The sequence below is a fragment of the Ostrinia nubilalis genome, chromosome 7 (assembly GCF_963855985.1).
Source record: "Ostrinia nubilalis chromosome 7, ilOstNubi1.1, whole genome shotgun sequence".
Classification (NCBI taxonomy): domain Eukaryota; kingdom Metazoa; phylum Arthropoda; class Insecta; order Lepidoptera; family Crambidae; genus Ostrinia; species Ostrinia nubilalis.
Window position 1 is genome coordinate 17,462,105 of NC_087094.1, and position 18,318 is coordinate 17,480,422.

The window sequence follows — 18,318 nt, forward strand, 5'->3', positions numbered from 1 at the left end:
TGAAAGGAAATAATTATCGTGCTGGAGATCTGAATTTACAGGTTATTGGAAGATATTCATAAGACTCAGTTTCGTTATTTATATTTCAAGACAAAAATAACCATTACCGTTTATAAAATAAGTTTGTCGCTTTAACAAAATTCTGAGAGTGAAAAATACAAAACATCTTGTGATTTTTCCGATTCTAAATAAAATTCTTATTGGTATTTGAATAACCGATAATACAAAACCGCTCTCTTGAATAAATTACGGCACGCCAGAGCGGCTGTAGGATGGAGTTGTTTGTGAACTAGCTCGCGGCCGCGGGTCGCTCGGCTCTCGGCGCTCGGCAAATATGTGCGCGCTGACGGCTCGCGCCAGCCATCACTGTCAGGCGTTAAATAGACTTAACTCCCTGCTCAACTCAAGCTGGCATAACGTCGGAAATGCTTCGTGTACGAAACACTATCAAACTGTCATCCCACATGACATGGTATGAGGACGTCTATAATAACGGTCGATTAATAACTGTTATCAATCATGAGCTTCAGCTTCATACACTATTGCATGAGCAAGATCAGTGTTATACCTAGCTAAAGCCCTGTGCGACGGCTGTAGCGACTGTGCGACGGGCGCCCGCAGTGAGTGTGCGAGCGCGACAGCAACATAATTAGCTTGGGGTCATTGGACAAAATTCATAAGCTTACGTGCTATACAATTTGTGAAACCGTAATTGTAATCTGTTTTGCGTCTTTAATAAATAAATAAATAAATAAATAAATTCTACGTGCTCACAAACCGGGCTTTAGCTAGCCTAGCTCGCGCCCGGGGTCTCTCGGCAAATATGTGCGGCGCTGACAGCTCGCGCCGAGCGATCACTGTCAGGCGTTAAATAGACTTAACTCTGTGCTTACCCTAAGCTGGCATAAACGTCGGCGTCGGATATGCTTCATGTACGAAACACTATCAAACTGTCATCTCACATGTCATGGTATGAGGACGTCTATAATAACGGTCGATTATGTTGAGTAACGTAGGCAACATTAAACATTAACTATAGTTATCAATCATGAGCTTCAGCTTCATACACTATTGCATGAGCAAGATTGGTGTTATACCTAGTTAGCTAGCCTAGCTCGCGCCCGGGGTCTCTCGGCAAATATGTGCGGCGCTGACGGCTCGCGCCAGCGATCACTGTCAGGCGTTAAATAGACTTAACTCCGTGCTCATCCTAAGCTGGCATAACGTCGGCGTCGGATATGCTTCATGTACGAAACACTATCAAACTGTCATCCCACATGTCATGGTATGAGGACGTCTATAATAACGGTGGTTTATGTTGAGTAACGTAGGCAACTTTAAACATTAACTATAGTTATCAATCATGAGCTTCAGCTTCATACACTATTGCATGAGCAAGATCAGTGTTATACCTAGCTAGCTAGCCCAGCTCGCGCCCGGGGTCTCTCGGCAAATATGTGCGGCGCTGACAGCTCGCGCCGAGCGATCACTGTCAGGCGTTAAATAGACTTAACTCTGTGCTTACCCTAAGCTGGCATAAACGTCGGCGTCGGATATGCTTCATGTACGAAACACTATCAAACTGTCATCTCACATGTCATGGTATGAGGACGTCTATAATAACGGTCGATTATGTTGAGTAACGTAGGCAACATTAAACATTAACTATAGTTATCAATCATGAGCTTCAGCTTCATACACTATTTCATGAGCAAGATTGGTGTTATACCTAGTTAGCTAGCCTAGCTCGCGCCCGGGGTCTCTCGGCAAATATGTGCGGCGCTGACGGCTCGCGCCAGCGATCACTGTCAGGCGTTAAATAGACTTAACTCCGTGCTCATCCTAAGCTGGCATAACGTCGGCGTCGGATATGCTTCATGTACGAAACACTATCAAACTGTCATCCCACATGTCATGGTATGAGGACGTCTATAATAACGGTGGTTTATGTTGAGTAACGTAGGCAACTTTAAACATTAACTATAGTTATCAATCATGAGCTTCAGCTTCATACACTATTGCATGAGCAAGATCAGTGTTATACCTAGCTAGCTAGCCCAGCTCGCGCCCGGGGTCTCTCGGCAAATATGTGCGGCGCTGACAGCTCGCCCCGAGTGATCACTGTCAGGCGTTAAATAGACTTAACTCTGTGCTTACCCTAAGCTGGCATAACGTCAGTTATGCTTCATTCATGTACGAAACACTATCAAAACTGTCATCCCAAGCACGAGATCGTCTTTAATAACGCGCAATTTGCTTGAATTACGAAGCCATTGAATAGATAATATTTAGAACGTTGCCTACGCCAATATACGCTCCTCACACTTATGGATGAGCAAGTTAACTCTTAACCTTCTAGCACTTGTTTCAGTCACATAACCTCCTACCTGGGGTCTCTCAGACTCCTACTCCCTCAGGTCTCTAAAGTAAAAAACTAAGTTGTCTAAGGCCCAGAACAGACGGTGAAACGCAACTGCAACGAAACTGCAACTTTCTGATGATTCTTATGAATGAAACTGAAACTGAAAGTTTCAAACTGGTCGCGTCATGTGTGGTCTCTCAACGGACGCTATGGCAGAAACTTAGATGCAACTCAATAGTAACTAGTAGTTGCAGTTTCGTTGCAGTTGCGTTTCACCGTCTGTTCTGAGCCTAAAGGTACATTATGTTATAAATTCACCGGAGTATGTAAGACCCCTGGTAGGCGGTTAGGGGTTAAATTTAAGTACAGTAAGCGTCAAATAGTTCGTGACGCTCAAAGTAGCCAAAAAAAGATCGCATCACGTCTTTGTTAGAATTGGAACAAGGTGGTGTTGTCAACTTTATGGCCACTTTGGGTGTCACGAACTGTTTGACGCTGACTGTGCCTACTAGGTATTTTCCAAAAATAATCAAGGTAACGCACTGTTTGATATAAAAGTTTTATACGATAAGTAAACAGGAGTACCTATTTGATTGAGCTCGTAACGTTATCCGTAACACTTACAGAGATATGTTCAAATATTAATGGAGTAAGCTCTGAAAATATCTCATATTTCCTTCTGAGAAAAGAGACGATAATATTTGGTCATTATTTGAGAGATCGTATATCTGAGAGCTATCCTCATATCATGTTTGTGTGGGTTGTGATATTTTTACGCGATTAAGGTAACGTAATGTATGATACGAATAGGTCAATAAATACCGAAAATAACTGAATTACTTAGATCTAATATTCATTCCCAAAAAGGCACTCAAAACCGTACTTGAATCCGGAATGGATCGTCACTTGTTCTACGATGGCCTCTTCCATAAAATGGAGGTGGCATAAAACCGGAGCGAAACCAAACAGTGGGCAATTCCCGAATCCATCGGACTTTATAACGCGGCCGAGTGGCGTGGAGAGGTTCCGGCCGAAATGTGCTTCCCACGACAAAATGCTCACTTTTTCGTTGAAACGGATGAGTTTGGAATCGACGATTCTCCATCACAAAGATAATAATGTCGGTAATGAAGCCTTAAAATAAGAAGAAGCGCTCTCGCAAGTAGGACTGATGATTATGTGTATGAGATTAGAGTTGACTATCGAATGGCAGGTACAGAGTGTAACGAAAAGACGTGTGTTATGTACGGCGACTTTATTGGGACTGTTTTTACACTGCAAAATTTGCCTAGCTACTCATTCAATGAATGAGACCGTGCGCTTGTCTATTATAAACATAACATGCCGCCCACCAAAGTACGACAGGACTTTCATTAAATTATTAGCATGCACATAGTATAGTTATACAATACAATAGCAAGTTACTACCAATATCACATAACTAAGTAAATATTATGATCGCAAGTTAACATAATTACACAAAGAAATTAAACTCACGAAGTAAACAGTAGTTAAGAAACAGTGACACAATGTAAGTATAATCCAGTAGGCTTTCTCAACATTGACATTTACTATTAAAATTAAATATTCGTACAAACTGAATTAATCTTCAACATAGATAAAGAAATTTACTGCATCATCATTAATAGGTAGTTCACACAATTTACTAACCGAACGTTTTACAATTTCATTACGATACCTAACACTGTATACTCTGGTACAACCATCATTTCCAGGGTGTTGAGCTACTATCCTACCCAATGGCCACTTGCCGGGTGGTAATTGTTCGTCCTTAAGTAACACAACGTCACCTACTTTGAATTCTGATTGTTTTTTATGCCACTTAGGTCTAGTTTGCAATCTAGTCAAATATTCAGTTTGCCATCTATGCCAAAAATCTCTAACTAACTTTTGAGTCATTTGCCAACGGTTTAAACGGTTAATATTTATGTGTTGTAAATTAGGAGAAGGTACGTTAATTGGGGCCTCGCCTATCAAAAAATGACCAGGCGTCAAAGGTTCTGGTGCATCTGGATCTAAATTATCGATTGGAACCAAGGGTCGTGAATTCAAACAAGCTTCTATGTCACAGAGTGTGGTTGTCATCTCCTCGAACGTGAGACTAGCTGTGAGTATTCTTCGAAGGTGGTATTTTATAGATTTTACGCCTGCTTCCCACAAGCCACCGAAATTAGGGCTGTAAGGCGGAATGAAATGCCAGTGTTCCTTCTTTTGCGAGATGTTCCGTTAAATCTTCTGGTAGTTCTAATTTTGTGGCGTTTAATGCTTGTGCCAATTCCTTGTTAGCACCGACAAAATTTCTGCCTTGATCACTCCACAAATGTGTACATCTACCCCTGCGAGCAACAAAACGACGAAATGCGCCGATGAAAGATTCGGATGTTAGATCCCCAACCAATTCAAGATGGATAGCTTTAGTAGCCATACAAATGAATATGGCAATGTACGCCTTATTTTGTTTAGCTCCACGTCCTCTTGACATCAAAACATACAAAGGACCAGCAAAATCAACCCCACTGTGCAAGAAAGGACGTGCTGGTGTTGTGCGCACACGAGGTAAGTCACCCATCAGTTGTGTTTTGACAAGGGCCTTCTGTCTAGCACATATTACACACTTATGTATGTAAGCCTTAACCGTATTTTTTGCTTGCAGGATCCAGTACTTCGAACGCAGGTAAGTCAACACTAGCTGCGTTCCACCGTGCAGTGTTCTTTTGTGTGCATCAGCAATAATCAGGTAAGTTAATTTACTTTTGTTTTTCAGGATTATAGGATGTTTGCTGTGTTCCGGTAAGACAGAGTTACGCAATCTGCCGCCCACCCTGAGGACATCATCTTCGTCAAGGTAAGGATTCAATGTTTTTAATTTACTATTTCTCTTTACATTTTTGTTAGCTTTTAAATCTTCAATTTCATCATTAAATTCTTCTTGTTCAATTTTGATGCATTTCTTCAAAGCAATGTCTAATTCTTGCGTAGTTATTGGCTCATCTATCCCTTCTGGATTTGTTTTACTGTGTAAAAACCTTATGCTGTATACTATTACTGTTAAAAGTTCATTCAAATTGTCAAATTCTTCAAATTTTATTATCTTTTCTTCATTTATCTTCAAATTTGCATGTATGTTTCTTTGTTCTAAGTCTGTATGTGACACATTTGGTTTTGTAAATATGATTTCTTGTTGGCTTAACCATTTTGGTCCATCCCACCATAGCTTGCATGTCTTCAGGTCTGAGACTAGAGCGCCCCGAGAAGCAACATCAGCAGGGTTTTGCTCTGATTTCACATGATGCCACTGCTGGTGATTGACATTGTCCAAAATTTCGACGACGCGGTTCGCAACAAATGTCTTCCATCGAGTCGGTTCTCCACTTAGCCACGACAACACTATCGAAGAGTCAGTCCAAGCAAATATTTGTGAAGCAGGTATTCGCATTGCTTGTGCTACATGCCTCAGTAATTTGGACAGTAGCACTGCTCCACAAAGTTCCAGCCTAGGTAACGAAACTGGCTTAACAGGAGCGACTCTTGTTCGAGCTGCAAGCAGTTTAGTGGTTATAGTGCCATCGAAGTTAATTATTCTGCAATAAATAACTGAGGCGTATGCTTTCTCAGATGCGTCTGAAAATCCATGCAATTCTATCCTCTTGGTTTCTTTGTTTGAACATCCAATCCATCTTGTTATATTGATGTCTTTAACGTTTTCAAAGTCTTGTCTTAATTTTGACCATTCTTCTTTCAATGCCTCGTCAAGTTCTTCATCCCAGTCTACCTTCTTCAACCACAGTTTCTGTATCAGTATCTTCGCGTTAACTATGCAGGGTGCTATCCATCCAAGTGGATCAAACAGTCTTTGAATTTCCGCTAGTATGTTTCGCTTTGTGATTGAGGTGTCCAGAATGGGAGGTAAGTTTATGTCATATTTGAATTGATCGTTTGCTAAATTCCATAGGATGCCTAACGCTTTAATAGTTCCATCAATTTTCAAATTTAGCTGTACTTTAGTTGAACGGTCTTCCGCTTTGATAGATTTCATGAATTCGGCACTATTAGACGACCATTTTTGCAATTCGAAGCCACCTCTTTTTAGTATTTCAGTCATTTGTTTGCATGCTTCTATGGCTTCGGCTGCACTGTCAAACCCAGATAGTACGTCATCCATATAAAAGTCTTCTTTCAGTATCCTTGCAGCGACAGGAAATTCTTCACCTTCATCGTCAGCTAATTGTAACAAGGTCCTGACTGCGAGGTAAGGTGCTGGTGCGGTTCCAAACGTAACGGTAAGTAAACGGTATTCTTTTATGTCTTCATTAGGATTGTCTCTCCACAGAATACGTTGGAAATCGGCATGTTCTTTCTTTACTAACACCATTCTATACATTTTTTTCAGGTCAGAAACAAAACATACGGCGTGCATTCTCCACCGCAGGACTATGCTTCTCAGATCCTCCTGCAAAACCGGTCCAACCAACAACTCATCGTTCAGAGATATCCCGTTCGTGTCTTTACACGATGCATCGAAAACTACACGAACTGGAGTAGTCTCGCTTCCGCTTCTTATGACAGCATGATGACTCAAATAAACTGCTTTGTTTTCATGTTCTTGTTTTGGTATTTCTTCTGCATGATTTAAATTTACATATTCTTGAATAACTTTCGCGTAATCTTCTTTTAATTCTTGTTTCTTCTGTAATTGCCTTTCAAGCTGTAAAAATCTTCGCAATGCTATCTCTTTGCTGTTACCATCAAATCTAATGATTTCTGAACTTCTGCTTTAAATGGTAAGTTTACTATGTATCTACCGACTTCATTTCTTTTGTATGTTTTCTCGTATATGTTTTCGCATTGTTTTTCTTCTTGTGTAAGCTTTCTTCCTCTTCCAGTATCTAATTCCCACATTGCGCTGAGCATTTCATAAAAATCAACCTGGTGATGCATTACAAGCAGTGACGGCGTTTCAGGTTCTCTCTCACCTATTTTGCCAAACAAAATCCAGCCAAGATCAGTCTTTTGAGCACACGGAGTTCCAGGGGGCCCTTTAATTATGTCAGAATGGACGATTTGTGCGTACTCGTTGACCCCAAGTAACAAGTCTATCGGTGCTGATTTGTTGTAGGTTGGATCAGCTAATTGCAAGTTGTATAGGTGAGGCCAGTCTCTCACCGCGATTGATGAAGAAGGTAATTTTGTCGTTAACTGTTTAGATATAACGTAAGCTTCTGATTGCAGACAAAATTCCTTGTTATGTGTTGAAAGTATATGAAGTTGAACTTTGCTATTTATCTTCGTCTTTGTAGAACCAACTCCAACAATGTTCCCTGTGATTGATTTTCTTTTCAGTTTCAGTAGCTGAGTCGCCCGTTCGCTTATAAAAGATGCCTGCGATCCTGGATCTATTAGCGCTCGAAAAATCATGGTATGTCCTGTTTCACTCTTCACTTTTACCATTGCTGTGGCTAATAGAGCATACACCTGGTTTGTCTTGCAGTGTGACGTCATCAATGTGTTGACTTGGATTTCATCCTCTTCTACATTTGTATTAGTAGCATGTGCAGTAGGTTCATTCGACTTAGTTTGATGCAGAAGGGTATGATGACGCCTGTGACATATGCGACAGGACATTTGTAATCGGCACTTCATAGCGGAATGTCCTGTCCACAAACAATTGAAACACAGGTTTTGATTTTTTGCATAATTACTTCGTTCCGTAGTTGACATCCTTGTGAACTGTTTACAATGACATAAAGTATGATTTTCGTTACATAATATGCATGTTCTTACTGGAGAAGTTGCTGCGTGGAATGTTTTCTCTCTTGTGGTCTTCTCTCTTGCTCTCTCTGATGCTCCCGTCGTGATTGGATTAACTAACTCTAACGTACGAAACCTTGATTCCAAAAAACACTTCAAATCAACCCACGACGGTAACACGTCAGAGTCACTCTTGAAAGCGAAAGTCTCCCAATCTTTACGTGACTCCTGATCCAATTTCTGTACTACAAGAAATATAATTATAGGATCCCAAGAATCGGTTTTAATATTTAAGTTATTTAATGTATTTATGCATTCGTTAGTATTATCGAGTAACATTTTAATTTGATTGGCAGACTGAACACTTAACCTTTTATATGAAAACAACCTATTTATAAGAGAGTGCACTATTAAACGTTTATTTCCGTAACGATTTTTCAAAGTGTCCCACGCATCCAAATAATTGGCTTCTGTCACACGAACATGTCTGAGGAGTGCTTCTGCTTCGCCCGCTAGGCTGGTCTTCAAGTAATGAAGCTTTTGTACGTCGGAGAGTGCGCTGCTGTTGTGTACTAAACTCACGAACAAGTCTTGAAATGTCGGCCACTCTTCATAGCTTCCATGGAAGGTAGGTAATTGTATACTAGGTAGCCTAACTTGCGACTGAAACGTTGATACATTGGGCGAATCATTATTCATAATGCAAGGCGAGCTTCTTTGTTGTTCCAGACTTTTCTTCTCATCTATCGCCGTGATCGCATCACGAATGTTGCCTTTGATACAGATATACATGTCCTCAAACGTTCCATATTGATCTTCCGCAAAGTAAGCTATGTCAGCTCGTTGTTCGCGCGGCGTGATCTTCACGAGTTCATGATGTGTGGTTGTAAACAACTTCCAGTATTCGTCTATACACTGCATTCGAGCTTGTAAATATCCTTTAGTCAACCTTGCTTTAGGACATTTTCTTAGATTACTTTCCGTTTTTCTTATCAAACAAGCTGTTTCTTCAAGTTGAAGTAGTAATTGTTCCATATTTGTAGTAATTGATGTTTAACTTCACTCGTAAAAATGTCCGATGAATAAGTTTTCTCTAAAACTCAGTCCGGCATTGATATGCAAATTAGGCAGATAACGCTCAACTCGTAAACAAGTTAGTTGGAATCTTCATTTCTCCTTCGATATCTTAACTGCTTCACCATAAGGGCTAATTTGCAACTTCACGTAGCACAAATAAATCGGCACCTTCCATTAGCGCGCAGCGTATTGTATTCGATCGCTCCCAGGTGCACGAATATTTTGTTTATTCCACTGCAAATATCCGGTTCGTTACGGACCACTATGATGATTATGTGTATGAGATTAGAGTTGACTATCGAATGGCAGGTACAGAGTGTAACGAAAAGACGTGTGTTATATACGGCGACTTTATTGGGACTGTTTTTACACTGCAAAATTTGCCTAGCTACTCATTCAATGAATGAGACCGTGCGCTTGTCTATTATAAACATAACAAGGACTTTAATGTAGGTTGGTACATAATTTATCAGATAACATAGAATGTGACGCACTGACGTCTTCTTATTTAAGAGATTTACTTAGAAAAAAATAATCACAAGAAACCGTAAAAAGTCCCAACAAGACGTTTCCGTCCAATCGAGCTACTCCACACGTTCGCTCGCCGATTGAGATTGATTCCTTTCGCTCGCAGTTATTCTGCACCTGCTTGAATGAGAGAACAATTTCATTGCGACCGGTGAATGAAGCGGGAACCGTAAATGAATAGTGAGGGAACTTTTATTACGGAAAAAATACCAGTGAATAAATTTTGAGCGAGTGGATGATTGATTTTGCCGAAAACTTTTGGTTATGAACGCTCTTTATGAAGACTACTTTCATCATATTTTGTAAGTGGCTATTTTAAACTTATCAGATAACGATGTATTGTTTTAACTATCACATCATTGCTTACAAGACTTGCCAAAGCTTTAATCTTGCAGCGTTATTTGTCTTGATTCATTAATTATATAAAATTTACAAATTCGAATCCTGTAGCCTATACAAGTATACAACCGCACGCACACTCAAATTTTAACAAGCTACTCACATACGCCGTAGCTGTTGTGTTATAAATCTTTTTCGTTTTTCATAAAACTTTCCCTAACAAAGTTTAAATATTTACCTCGGAGACAGTTACGTTATGATTTACATATGTTTAGCTTTTTGGATTTCAGCACATTTTCATATTAGGAAAATCCCCAGGAAGGATTATTAAACCGTGTAAAACATCAAAAAGTAGAGTGTGCAAAAACCTAAACAAATTCTAATTTATTCGCAGAAACGCCTCGGCTCTAAAACTATCCCTGGGTCAGTGCGGAGCGGACTTCATGAAAATGAGAGGTAGCAAATTATTTTGAGCTGTTGACAACATAAGTACCTACCTACCTACATACGAGTAGATTTGATACGCACCTATAGCAAAAAATCCAAAACTATGATGATAAAAGAAACAAAAAAGCAATTCAACAAGTTACGAGTACTCGTATAGCAATTAACTGATTGAACATTCCGGTGATGGTTAACCAAAAAGTGGTTAACCATCACTTTAGTAATTTGTGGTGCAAAATTTCCGCTTCAAAAATACATGAATAATTGAGTATTCTTCACTAGTAGCACAGAATACATAATAGTAGCAACAGAAATTGCACTCCTTTGTTTAGGATCAGATGCCGATATTTTAACGGTAATAATAATAATGCAAAATATCCAACGCATATGGTGCATTCGAAATCGCACCTTACTACTACGCTCACAAGAGCGCAATTTTTTTGTGTTCAGAATTGATCTACCTCACAGCTCAAGCGTCAGGGTTGTAAAAGCAAAGTATGTAAAATAAATAAAAACTTAATTTTAAGAAGCATTTATTTTATTTACGATTGGTAAACTTTAATCTAGTGGTGTTTGTATAATCGTACCATATCTAAAGTACCTATTAATAAACTTCAGTGTTGCGATAATTCGAAATTGGACAAACAGTTTTAAAAGGTGTAGTGTCGGAAAATAGTCACGGTGAACTTAAGTTAATGTTTTTATTAGCTAAAATATTTTTTTTGCTAGTTTTTTGTGTTAAGTATTTCAAAATTATTTAAAAAGTGTAGTTTTTTTAATTATTTAAATTACTACAGTTAATCATTATTCCTAAATATTACGATTTTCCATTAAAGAATACTAACAGTGCTGTTGGAACAATAAACCTTGATTGCGATGATGGTCGACCGAGGGTGTATAGAAATACGCATGTGTTCACAGGTGCGTGGCGGCCCTGACTGATTTGCAACTTGAAGTTGTCGCGCTGTAGGTAATTATCTCGGCCGCCATAGGCGAGTGACGGAGGCCTGCTAGTAGGTACTATCACAATGATAATAATCAACTATCCATAAATATAAAAACAGCTTATTATGATATCGATCATCGATTGATAAAGCCTAGATATACGCGCAAGAAAAGTAAAGCAACTTGAGTGGACCATTCTGGCTCACTTGAAGCGTTAGATCAAGTAAAAAAACAATTTTGATACTGAATACTCAAAAAATATTATATAATTGTTAATTAAAAAGTTTGGAACTAAGCCTTTGGAATCCATATTAATGCAGAGGCAGGTCCGAATGTTATATTTAGCGGCGAGGGTCGGGTAATGGCCAAGACAAACATAGGTCATGTGTAATCCTGATTCAATTTGGGCACGAATCTATTAAGTGGAGCTTGCGACCGCAACATCAGTTGTGCTTTCATGTGGTGCGTCTTTATCATACCGGCTCTTTTCAACCGACTTCAAAAAAGGAGGAGGTTCTCAATTCGACCCGTATGTTTTTTTTTTATTATGCACTAGCAGTGCCTCGCGATGTTACCTACAGTAAAACGTAGCCTATGTAATTAACCAGGGTGTCAGCTAACTCAATACCAAATTTTACTAAAATCAAAAGAAGTAACAAACATACACACTCACAAACTTTCGCCTTTATAATACGAGTATTAGTGTAATAGTGTGATTTAATTAACCTCATAAGAGGTTACATAGCAAACCATTTGAAATATGTTGTTTATTACGTAGCTATTTCAAATGGTTACACAAGTATTTTTCCTAAAACTATGTAATTTTTAATAGCAGAATCCTCAGCTAAAACTCAAAATCAAACTAAAGAATCACCAAGCGTAGCTGCCTCTTCAATTCTTTTATTACATGAATATTCATATAATCTGCTTCTAGTGGGATGTGCATATTAATTCGATGACAAGGTTCTATTGTTTACTTACAATTTATGTTACTGATTCCACTTCCAGCTTTCGAACTATACGCCTGGAACAACATTGCTCGCTCATTCCGACGCCAGTCTAATCAACGAAAACAGAGCTCGGAAAATGCCATTCTAATCCAAGTATGTAAATTTAATATCCGACCGTGTTTGAGACTACACAACTGAACATCATCCGCGTCTTACAGATGAATGAGATTACGTTATTCCGCCCATATACGCTGCTTCAGATAATTCTACATACGAGTATTAGTCTGAATTAGGGAAAACATAATAGTTTTCCTGAAGATTACAAGCAACTCCAAGTTACAAGTCAACTCAATCAACGCAAGACATTCTAAACTATGTTTGCCCAAATTCCATTACATGTTAGTAATTAAATGATATGAATTCTACAATTTTACTAGGAATTTTATTGCCTTGAAAGTTCGTGGAACCTATCCACAAGCCAGAGCTTAAGTTCGAATAATCAAAAACTGAAACCACTTTCACAAGAGTAAAAACATTAAAGGCTTTCATTTCAGGCTTTCAGTTAAATAAACACCATTAATGTACTCCAAATATTCGCATGAAAAATGTTGATAGAGTGCCGTATGTAAATGCAATTCAAATAACCATTCAAAATAATGCGGAGAAATTTTATAACAAAATAATCAAGCGAGCTCAGTTTTCCATATTAGGTCAAATAGTTTTTGGTTACTTTTTAATGGGTGTCGAATAACCAACTCTATTGCAGTGTGCTAAAGTGTAGTTCGGAAGGAATTCGTTCCACACACATCCGCTGCCACACCTGAAAGCTTGTGTTTGGAGGAAAGCAGTAAATGAATTGGTATTTTCCGGGAAAAATTGGGTTTGTTTTAAAGACAAAGTCCAACACTGGCAGAGGACACAGCTCAAGTAGAACGGCTTAAGGCTGCGTTGCACTGGTTGCACCATCTTATTTCATTTTTAACAAACATCAAAAATCTATCAAACTCTATACAAAAAACACCGGTTATTGTTATAGTTCCGGTTAAAGTTAGGTGGTGCAACTCAGCCTTAGAGTTGCGGCTACAATTTTGTTGAATGTAGCATTAGTTACTTTAGTGAGTTATGATAACAGAGGATTCTGTCACCAATCAAAATGCTTATCTTTAACATTCACTATAAATGGCATTTATTGTTTGAAATTAGACGTTCGTTTTCTTTGGCCTACGCTCGGTAGCGTCCATGTTTCAGGGAAGTTAAGTTTTCGTAGTTAACAAAGTATTTGGGGTTTCGCTTTTCCGCGGCGCCTCCGACGTTGTCCTCTCCGCTAATTACTGTTTCTCTTTGTTTATTCCGAAAAGGTTGGAGGCATAAAGTGCGGTCAGACTTCGTGAGTCCTTTTTTATTTTCAGACTTTTTTCAGCCAGCCTATCGACACTAAAGTAAATTGGCATTCTTTATACCTACGTTTTGTAAAAAGGTTGATTATTTAAAGGCATTTCATAAAGCTTGCCGTAATTTTTGAGATAGAGAAAAAAAATATTCTCAGCCTTTCTAATGTTTATTAGTTAGTACGAATTGTTGACCTATCACTACCGAAAGTTCTAATACTAATACATACATCCAACTGGAATTTTATCCAAATAGTTGCAACGTTCCCTTGACAAACACCCCTCTTCCTTACCAGTGAACCCACCCATTCCCAAACTGAATTATTTCCGAACACACAGATTTGCATCGATGAATCAATTCGGTCCCTCCATAAATTACGTGTATTCCCGACCGCCGGCAATTAAATAGCGATTGTGACACATGACCGCCGTGGGAACCTGCCGATGAGTTATCGTTTGCAACAATGGATTGCTTCAAGAAGCATTTGGTTTCTTTGAATACTGTTTCTTTTATTCCTTTGTTGGTTATTCTTGGCAGAAAGTTGCAAATATGGTGCCATGAACAGCAACTTTTAAACAATCGTTTATTGAATGGTAGATAAATTTTATACAGTCAGCGTCAAATAGTTGTGACACCCAAATTAGCCAATAAGTTCGAAACACGTCTTTGTTTACTGAAAAAAGGTTGTGATATCAACTCTTTGGCCACTTTGGGTATCACCAACTATTGACGCTGACTATAGTAGCTACATCAGGTAGGTAGACACAAAAAATATTTTATTGAATATATAGTTACTGTGGGTAATGAAACTTTATGGATACTTTTTAGATTATTATCGAATAGGTAGCGCTATATCTAAAGCAATGTGTGTGCTGACATAGGTAATACATAAATATTGAACCTTTACTATGAAAATCCAATAAATAACTATTGTTGAGCATCAATCGTTAAGGTTCGCTCGATCAAGCATAATGTCAAAATCATAAACCCGTATATTTAACAAAACTGACATCAGACACAAAGTGCTATTGTGGCGTGCAAATTTAACAAAATAAGCCTTTGAAGTCACATTAAGTTGGCTTCGAATAAATCAGATTCGAGTTCGAGTTCAGATAACGAGGCAGTGGACACAATCAAAAGCTTTGACATTATAACTTATTGTTGTGTTTCATTTTGTTTTATAATGATAATTTTGAACAGAAACTGTATTATATTTCTGACTGCTTTTATTATGCTCCACTAGTTTTGAACCGACAAATTATCAAAAAAGTTATCGTCTATTTTATTATCATTATTATATATCTGGTAGGGTAAAAAGATTATGAGACATGTAGAGGCTCCTTAAGAGCAAAATGACGATTTGTAAGAACTATTTATTAGTCTAAACAAATAAAGAAATTTTGACTTTGACTTGACTTATTATTAAAGAACATATTTTTCACGAGCTTTGGCACATTTGAAATGTAATTGTGAATTTGTAAAGTTTCGAGTCTTTGACATCAAAAACATCTGGAAGTGCTTGAAACCCCTCAAAAGGGAACAGAGATGAGAATGGATATTCGGATCGTCACCCAAGTCGAAGCCGAGCAGCCGCGATGGTCTCGTCAATGACCCTTTTGGAGTCAAACGGGTGACACGATACTCTATCCATTGCAGAGATAACAGAATCACACCATTTATTTCTTCTAGATGTTCAGGCCTAAGATTAATGCACGATCCGAATAAGAAAATAATAAGTAATGTGATTAACCACGTACACAATGAAACCGTTTGTTAAATCCTACCCCATATAGATTCCAACCGAAAAACACACATATTTTATAATAATGTAAGTCACACCCGTCAACTCAAGACTAAGAATCGAAAGGTGTTCTACTATCATTCTATGAATCGAAAAATTACTAAGCAAAATAACGATATTCTGAAACGGGTACAACGATGATGATACAATAAAATTGTTCAACCTCCGAGTAATTTTATGTTACCGAACACTCATATGGCTTATGTAGTGGTAATAGGTGTGATATTGCAACAATAATAGTCTCACTTGAAAACCTTCAAGAAAAAAAGCTCTATAGTCATATATCTGCACGGGGTGTTTCCCCGTATAACCATAACTGTAAAACTCGCTGCGTAACATCCACGGAATCTCATCGTACCTCCGCCGTTTGGACCCATTGATCCGATGCTTCGCGCCAGAAAAGGTCGGGATCCGTTAGCATCTTCAAAGGGCTCGTTAAGCTTTTACACATGTTATGATTCGAGCCTATTATGTGCAACACAATACTGCCCCGATTGGGGTTTTATGCCCGGAAATTTTCTAGCTTTATTATATTCCATAGTTACTACAACACTTAGGTTGGGTTGCACCATCTTACTTTAACTTTGACAAACGTCAAAAATCTGTCAAATTCCATACAAAAAGCACCGGTTATCGTTAAAGTTACTGTCAAAGTTAGTTGGTGCAACTCAGCCTTAGCTCTTTATTAACGTACAATTTATCTTTTAATGTAGTTTACTAGTAAGAAATGTTGTGTCAAAGCGTTGCCCGACAGGATGAAACTTCATTGAGAATTCCATTTGCACTATCACAGAAAATAAACGTATATTTAACTTTTCTTAAGTCTCGGTAAAATGTAGATGGTTTGACCCTTATGCCAGTAAATTCTGTTCTTAAAAGGCCTTTTAGAGTCAACTCAGTTAGCAGCAAACTTAATTCCCGGAATCCTCAGATACCGCTTTGTCTAGCGGTTGGTTACCGGGAACTCGGAGCTTTTAGTTTTCTTTACTATAGATGCACTGCACAGAAAAAAATCCTTGATTTTAGCTCCAAGAACTACTTACCGAGAATTACTTATTGAAGCTACATTTATTTGCAAACGTAATAAATACCACGTAATGAAAGAAGAAAAAAACTTATCCTAACAGAAATGTTCATGGAATGGAATTTGTTTTAGAAATCATTATAGCTAATTTTGAAGCAAACATTCTCATGCAGTACGTGCTAAAAAGAGACCTCGTTAATAGCAGTGGCTGTTTCAGATCAATTTCTTGTCATTCCATGATGTAATCTACTTTAATTAATCCGAGTATAAATCCAGAATACCCACGACAATATTTTCTGGCCAAATAAATGCGATGTTCTCCGAAATGAATTGTGCTATAATCATCAATAATGATTGCATAAAATATGCATTTAAAATACGGCGGCAATGCGTCGTTAACACTGGAATGGTAACTGGGTATCAGTTCCATTACAACGTAAGAAGAAGCAGAAGGAGTGGTAGTCGAAAATTCGTTTTCCCTACCTAACTCGCTCGCGGTTTCACTGTGACATAATTCAGTATTCATTTAATAACGATTGCCTTTTTTTCTTTTCAGATATGGCTCATCATTTGGATGAAATTGAATACAGAAGACTACTTCGAACTGAAGACACCTTCAAGAAACAAACACATTTTAGAGGCATTCGGTTAAAGGACTATTTTTAGCAGTGATTAATAAAAGTATGAAATTAGGCTTGATTCTTCTTCTTTTATTGTATAACTGAAGTCACAATCCTGATATCTAAGTGTCGCCATAAATTAATATGCCTTTTATTGTGCCATTTAGTTGGCACCCTTGTAGAATGGGATGACTACCATAGAAAACCTACTGAATTGATCCAAATTGTGTAAAAACTCGAGTATTGTATATCAACCTTTACGAGTCGCGCGGCGCAGATTGAATACAGTCAAGCTCTTAAATTTCCGCCGCGGAACACTCCGCTGCGTGTATCATCCCGATATCTGAGCATAATGGGAGCAGCCAGGCGAGCAAAAAGGTTATAAGTATTTTTAAAGATTACAGATTATTTACTAACCGAGAACAGGTAATACGGTAGATATTAAAATAGATATAGCGGAGCTTATCTCACCATATTGTGGTCAAGATCATTGATCTTTTCGACTCATAACAAAATTATGTGTCCTGTATGATTAAAAAATTTGATATGGTAATTATACCTGATAAAGTTATAAATTAGACGTATATAAATTATACACACAACAAAATGATGTTCATATTAATACATTACACGAGTAGGTATTATTTTATTCATAAAGTTTCTACTAACTTCTTTATCTACATAAACATCTACATACACGCCTACGCGTGTATAACTTTTATGCGTCCAATTATAACTTTAACCCCACCACTGCTATTGTTTGGGACTATAAGATCAAAGAAGAAATTATTGGGGCTACAAAAAAATAAATTCTAATTATTTACTTTATAAAGTAAAAGAAAAGAAAATTTTCATTTCAGTAAGATAGGAAGTGTTATCATTTTTTCCGGCTTATAATAATACCGTCAAAAAACAAAACAAAGAGCAGTTATCCAATTAGACGCGCGGTATCCGCCTGAACTGCGGGACCAATCTGCCTCTTTAGGATTCTCCACATAGCCCCACTTTTGTTTCACCGTTTCACTCCGAAATATGTTCCGGCATACAAAATAGGCCATCCGTAATTCGGT

The 18,318-nt window shown here is 38.1% G+C and overlaps 1 long non-coding RNA gene across 1 annotated transcript in view; it reads left to right on the forward strand.

Annotated features, from left to right (window-relative positions):
- LOC135073675 (uncharacterized) overlaps window positions 1-17,327 on the forward strand; it is a 229,748-nt gene extending 212,421 nt beyond the window's left edge. Inside the window, exon 3 of the long non-coding RNA XR_010257691.1 lies at window positions 17,185-17,327. This is a non-coding gene — a long non-coding RNA (uncharacterized LOC135073675). The remainder of the gene's footprint in view (window positions 1-17,184) is intronic.
- Window positions 17,328-18,318: the final 991 nt, after the last annotated feature.